Source organism: Terrapene carolina, unplaced genomic scaffold (assembly GCF_002925995.2).
Source record: "Terrapene carolina triunguis isolate 2854851 unplaced genomic scaffold, T_m_triunguis-2.0 Scaffold926, whole genome shotgun sequence".
NCBI lineage: Eukaryota > Metazoa > Chordata > Testudines > Emydidae > Terrapene > Terrapene triunguis.
Window position 1 is genome coordinate 1,825,942 of NW_020665277.1, and position 7,250 is coordinate 1,833,191.

Here is a 7,250-nt window from a genome sequence, read left to right on the forward strand (position 1 = left end):
TATGTCTATACAGCAAAAAAACCCATGGCAGTGAGTCTCGGAGCCCAGCTCAACTGATTTGGGCTTGCGGGGTTTGTGCTACGGTGTAGCAGTGTAGACGTTCGGGCTCAGGCTGGAGCCCAGCATAGGTGCTGGAACTACAGGTGCTGGGGATGTGGCAGGATCCTGTGGCTTGAAGTGGTTTCCATCATACACAGGGTTTGCGGTTTGGTTCAATGGCTCTCAGCACCCTCACTAATAAAAACTGTTGCAGCACCCCTGGAGCCCAGGCGGCGCGACTGTCCCCCCAGTCAGAGTCCGGGGCCCAGCGTGCGCTTGTACGTCTACACTGCTGTTTTTAACCCTGCCACAAAGGTCTGGTCTTGCTTAGGATTTTAAGAAACATTTTTAGATCACGTTAGCTAGCTGAATCTAACTCGCACCTTCTAAAACTCCAGTGTAGACAAGGCAAGTTGTACTGTATAATGTACCAACCTGGCTGAGTTAAAGCACAGAGGACAGCTTAGGGCTTTAACTTGTCCTTTAAAGCTAGCTGGAGCACAACCTGCCTTGTCTTAACTGCTGTTTAGAATGTGTTAGTTAGACTGAGCTAGAGAGCAACTGTGATCCTGGCACACCTTGAATTCCTACTCCAAGGCGGTCTATGGTTGGGCTCGCTGGAGTAGTCATTTTAAAGCTCCAATCTGTTTGCTAGGCATTTGTATGGATCCAACAACAGGCTCCAACTGCCCCCTCTCCAATTTGCAGGCTGATGGAAGGGGGGGAGGGGGGGAATGATCCTCCTATATCCTGGTCAGATAAGGATCAGAAAGGGAACAATATATCTTAAATCTTAGCTGCAGCTCTGGAAGAAAATATTTCTCTGTAAGTGACACACAGATGTGAAAAAAACTCGTCCTGTAACAATGATGCTATCATGGGACTTAACAATGGCAACAATCCCCCCCCCCTTTGTTCTGGCAGGGATATTAAATACTTTCAAGGGAAAGAAAGCTGCATTCTTCCAGACAGCTGTCATCTCACCCAACTACAGATCAAGATAAGGGCTCCTATCTGTTCCTTCTGGAGTCTGCACTCCTTTGGTGATGCAATGCACTTTCTGTCCATCCCTACCTCACTTGCTTTGGTGCTTGGGCATATCTATCTATCTTTACTCCCCCCCTTTGTCAATTACTTCCCTCTTTAATTTCATTTCTTTCCCCTTGTGTCGCCTGTCTCGTCCCTCCTCCCGTCAGGGTCTTCTGCTCTCCCTTTCTCTTTGCCCCACTCCCCTGGCCATCGCATGAAATGCTACTTCCAACTGCCATGCCTTCTCCTAATGGCAATAAATGTAAGCAGGAACCATAGTATTTTGTTGTGCACAACTCGTGGTGTTACCCCCAAAGTCTAGTACTGGCCATTCTTGGACTAGGTGGACCAGAGTTCAGCATGGCAGTTCCTATGTCCCATTCTAGTCCAGCAAGGTATTTATAAGGCACCAGTTACCCTGGTATGTAGGTGCCATTTCAGCCACATTATTTTTATATGTTCACTTCAGGCTTCCAGCTGGAGACAATGTCTTACATTTCCAGAGCACCTTTAAAACCCATCAGCTGCCCAAAATGCTCGACAGATGTGGGGCCAGATCTTTGAATGGTGAAAACTGGTGTAACTCCATTGATGTCAATAGAGCTGATAAACCCTGATACACATCAACTGGAGACCTGGCCCCATATATTCAGGGATCACTTTGACACTATGAATCCATGAGACTACGGAACAGTTTAAGAAAAGTGGTGGAAGCCCTGTTGCCAAAGACTAGACTGGCCAATGCATTGGCAAATAAACTGTAGGGAACCAATCTGTATTGGCCTTAGGGTGCATGAACAAGATGACCTTTCCATCTTTAACTTCTATGTTCCTACACTCACCACTGAAACCCAGTTACCTCAGAGGCAGAAGGTGGCAACGGTTTAAAAGCTTAAAGCAGGGGTAGGCAACCTATGGCATGCGTGCCAAAGGCAGCACGCGAGCTGATTTTCAGTGGCACTCACACTGCCTGGGTCCTGGCCACCGGTCCAGGGGGCTCTGCACTTTAATTTAATTTTAAATTACGCTCGTTAAACATTTTAAAAACCTTATTTACTTTACATACAACAATAGTTTAGTTATATATTATAGACTTCTAGAAAGAGACCTTCTAAAAACATTAAAATATATTACTGGCAAGCAAAACCTTAAATTAGAGTGAATAAATGAAGACTCGGCATATCACTTCTGAAAGGTTGCCGACCCCTGGCTTAGAGCAATGCTGCAGAACAGTTTAGAACAAGAAGCACAGATGGGAAACAGCCAACTGAAAATGCAGGAGGGAGACAGTCTGTCAGTCATTGGAACTGAGCTCGGACACCGGGTCAAAAGTCCCAAGACAAAGCATGGCAGGGGAGGTTGAATGGTACTAAATGATGTGATCCTAGCAACTGCTGGCAAAGGAGAGCTAATGTTTAGACTGATATAGCCACTGATATAACGTTTAGACTGATATATTTCCAAATACAAGGCGCTCACAACACTTCACAAGTGTGCAGCTGGGGGATATTTTTCTGTGTCCTGCTTTCCTAGACAGTTGTATTGTGTATGTTATTAAATTGCAAGATTTCGTTCTATTGTGCCAGAGGGTGTATAGGAGCTTTTTGGGGATTTTGGGTCTTAAAAAGAAAGATTCATACCACATGACTTAGTGACTGGAGACTAATATCCCTGTTTGCTACTCTGTGTTTCAAAGGAAAACAAAGCAGAAGCAGGATGTAAACATGAAGCAGAGGTCACGTCCATTTGACAGGAGAGACAGTGTGGTCCACTGGTCTTGGACTCAGGGGGCCTGGGTTTTATTCCAGCTCTGCTCCACCCCTGCTGAGTGACCTTAAGCAAGTTTCTGTGCCTCAGTTTCCCCAGCTGTAAAAAGGTGCTCAGTGATCTGCAGATGAAAAGTGCTATATAATACAGCAGGATTTTATTATTTTTCAGATATACTCATATTAATTTGGAAGCTTTTAACATTGGGACATAATTACTCCAAACTCCTCAAAAATGGAGACATAATTACCGTAGAATCCCAATCATAATTCTGGGAAAACATGGGAAATTCCCCCTGCCAAATTTTGCAGAAAGGCAAAACTATTTGGTCTCCTCTTGGAGTCTGCCTTCTGCTCCAAAGAGAATTGTAACTGAGAGCAAACTGACAGTGGAAAGTCAGGGCCGAGCCAGAAAACTCATCTTCTTCCCTTTCATGTTTCACTCCTGAGGCCTTGAACCCTGACAGGCATTCATGCTTTTTGATTCATCTACAATTTATTTGTTTTCAAGAGCGAGAAGTGCTGGGCTGGTGAGATGAGATGGACCCATCCCCTGTTACCTCACCTACCTCTGGCTGCTGAAGTTGCGTCACTTAATTTCCAGTGAAAATTTATTTGTTCCAAACACCACTGAAACCCAGTGATTTGAAACCTCTGTAATGGAGACAAAGTGCCCTGAGCATTCCCCTATCAATGGTTTATTTCTCTTCACGAACAAAATTAACTGCTCCAAGCAGCAATTTGACACCTTTCTCTACTTCTCCAATCAATCTTGTGCTGGTGAAGCCTCTAGTAGAGCGAACTACTCTGTTTATCCTCAGGATGGGTACGGAACCAGTGACAATCTGGGATCCAGTGTGGACATTCAGTCAAAAGGAGGAACTCCCCTCAAAAAATCCTCCAACATTCTTCTGCCCTCATTCCCTGACCAGCAGTAGGCAGGCGAGGGGTGAAGCTATCTCTGTGCTGAAGGCTTCTGCACAAGATAAGCCTTACTTAAGTCCAAAGGGCCCTCTGCACAGGCGGGAATTTCAAGCTAGGCTCTAGAGAATTCCAGATTGGGCCAGAATTCCCCATCCTGGTCAAATCCAGGTGCTGGGAGCGAATGACCCATGGGAAGGGGATAAGGGGTATAGAGTGGGAGAATAAGAAGAAGGCCTGGAGGTGGCTGGGGAGAAGTTTGTATTTTGTGAAAGAGGAGGATATCCTACATTTTGGTAGTTCTGGCCCTGGCCAGCCTCCATCCACCCCAGATACTATCAGTGCCAGCTTCCCCACCTTGCCCCATCAGTGCCCCACAATTCATCTTACACCGGTAAAGGAACAGCCATCGTATGGCGACAGTGTTTGGCCACCACTGGATTCTAGCTATTGACTTAGAGGTAAATGGATCCATATCTCATTATCAACCCCAGGAGCCATTAGGCCAGACCCTGGTTCCCTCCCCCAATACCTATTTTCCACCCCAGGATGCATATGCCTCCTTCTTTTGCAGCATGCGACCCTGCGCTCATTGAAGTGTGATGGGGTCACTGCTGGTTAAAGGTGACACTTTCCAATGGGAAGAGTGACTGCTGCATGTGCAGCCAGGAAAGCATCCAGGGTCGAAGGAAAGGAAACAACTCTCCTGAGCATTTCTTTTGTGCTTTAGGAACAGAGCCCAGCAAAGCACATGGGTTGGAGTGACTGTTGGGTCAAACTTTTAACCACCTTTTATCTTTCCAGAGCTTATCTTTGCATCCTTGCTGCATATCAAACAGATAGAGCTTCACACATTCACACGTATTCACACACACACGCACAGTGCCACACATTCATACATGTTCACACGCAGTGTCATGCATTCATACATGTTCACACTCACACATCTCGTTGCCATGAGCCGTTTTCAATAGAAAATACTTGCTCACGGTATAGAAAATGACTCATCACAAACATAAAGGAAGAATAAAAAGCAACACTTACGCTCCCTAAAGGAAACTATCCTCAGGGCAGTTGTGCAGGTTGTCTGTCCATCTTGTCCTCCATTATTTACTGCCATCAATAAAACTGAGCCAGGGTGTGAAGTGCACCCCGGGATTAATATTGTTATGGTTGGCACCCCCAGATGGCTCTGTTACATGGTTCTTACACTTTTCTTCATGTGTGAGCACTGTGCAGTCTTTGAAGAAATGTTGTACTGTTGTTAGTTTTGTGAGGTGGTTTTGTTTTAGGGCAACTGTGGCAAGCAGCAAGGGAGGCTGCTCTATGCCTTAATCTCTCTAGTTAAAATCAATTCTTGGGGCAGAGTAGATTCCTGAGATCTGCCATTGGGGAGAGAGTAGGGTGACCAGACAGCAAATGTGAAAAATCGGGACAGGAGGTGGGGGGTAATAGGAGCCTATATAAGAAATAGACCCAAAAGTCAGGACTGTCCCTATAAAATCGGGACATCTGGTCACCCTAGCTGAGAGGTTTGAAAGAGGGGATAGCCTGCATGCTGTTTGTGACCACGTCTGTTCAAGGACTGGTGTAAAATACACAAGTTACACTATGACTATACATTGACTCTGTCACTGATTTCTCCTCCAATGGGAAGTCAACCTGCAAAACTCCAAACATCTGCTCCCACTAGGCAAGGGAGTGACAATACAAGAGATGAGCCACAACTGTGACATTCAAACTCTGACTCAGAACTGAACTCCTTAAGGTTCAAAGGGTTCCAGAATTACCCAGGTGTTCCAACTTGTTCACGCACAGACATTACATCCTACTGGCCAGATCCTCAGCTGCTGTGAACTGGCAAATCGCCACTGAAGCTAAGGAAGAAAAAGACAGGCAATGGAGCTAGGCTCATTTATACCAGATGAGGATCTGGCTCACTCTTTCTTTTGTACTTTGCTTCTAAACGTTACATATTTGTCTGAGCATTTTATTAAAGCACAGACAGACAGGTAGCTGTTATACGATCCTATTTTGCTGAATACTAATGAAAAAACAGTCATGACAAAATTAGTTGAACCAATAGTACCCATTTGCAGGAGCCTCTCTGGACTCTGGGGATCATCCCCGGGAAGAATCTGATAGACTGTAGCTTTTGTTTTTTAGTCCTGCTTGTAGTTTTACAGCCACCCTGTCAATTACACTAGCAGGAAAGACGATAAGATATGTTGGCTGAGAGAAGGTAACTTCCACCCCAGAGACCTGCTCAGTGTTAGAAGATGTTACATTCAGGGCCTATACCCAGAAAAGGGAGATAAAAACATAAAAAACTCTTGCAGCAATGTTGCAATGTAACTACTTTATTTCTTAGAATTCGGAATGATAATGCACAAGTACTCTGAAAGAGAGAGCGTCGAAGCAGGCTGCCCCCCTAAAACAGCCACAACTCACCCCACCTTACTATAGGCTGGGGCTTATACGCTTTCCTACAGAGCACCCTAGCCAGCAAGCAGCCCCAGGCAGCCCCTTAGGATTTAACGTGACAGCTTGTAACTTGTACATAGTAGTCAATACACTACAGAGAAGGGCTTTGTTGTCGAATTTAGGGACCGATCTTCAGCTGGTATAAAGTGCCATAGCTCTGCTAACTCCAGTGACCGAGTCCTTTTTCTCTGCTGACTGCGATGGAGCGATGCTGGTTTCCACTTGCGGAAGGGCTGGCCCGTTCTCTTTAAATTACATGGCACACCACGGCTACGGATGTTGCAGAATCACAGCCCATGCAAATGAAGCACAACAGAAGAGCATATCAGTCTGGGATTTCAACAAAGCAAAGATCAGACTAATAAAGTAATAGAATAAATCATTTTATACATGATCCCCCCACACGCACCACCCCAGGCCCATGAGGATGACACACAGGCAATTAAAGTACAGTAGTAAATAAACAATAATTAAAACAGCATAAAGTAAACAAAACTGAGCCCTAGCAGTGATCATGACAATAATGTGCTCGTCTTTATTGTGCTCCCATTTCATGGGTCTCTTAATGCCTCAAGGATCCAATTATAGGGCTGAAATAACGTGATCTCCAGTGCTTGCTTCGTATGTCAGTTCCTGGGAGGTGGAGATACTGTGACAAGACCAGACCTTGCACTACTTTTGTCTCCTGACTGACTTCCTGGGGCATTAGAACAAGCTCCTGGAAATCAAACACAAGTGCTGAGAGAAATGGTTCTCAAATACCACTATTGGGGCTTTATTTGGTTTCCCAAGGAACTTGCCACCTAAACCGCTGATCCTCAAGGGCACAATCCTGCAAACACTCAAGCACCAGAGTAACTTTCCTCACAGGACAAATTCCACTGAAGCCAATGGGACGACTCCATGGTTCAAGTATCAGAGGGGTCTGATGAAGTGGGCATTCACCCACGAAAGTTTATGCTCCAATACTTCTGTTAGTCTTAAAGGTGCCACAGGACCCTCTGTTGCTTT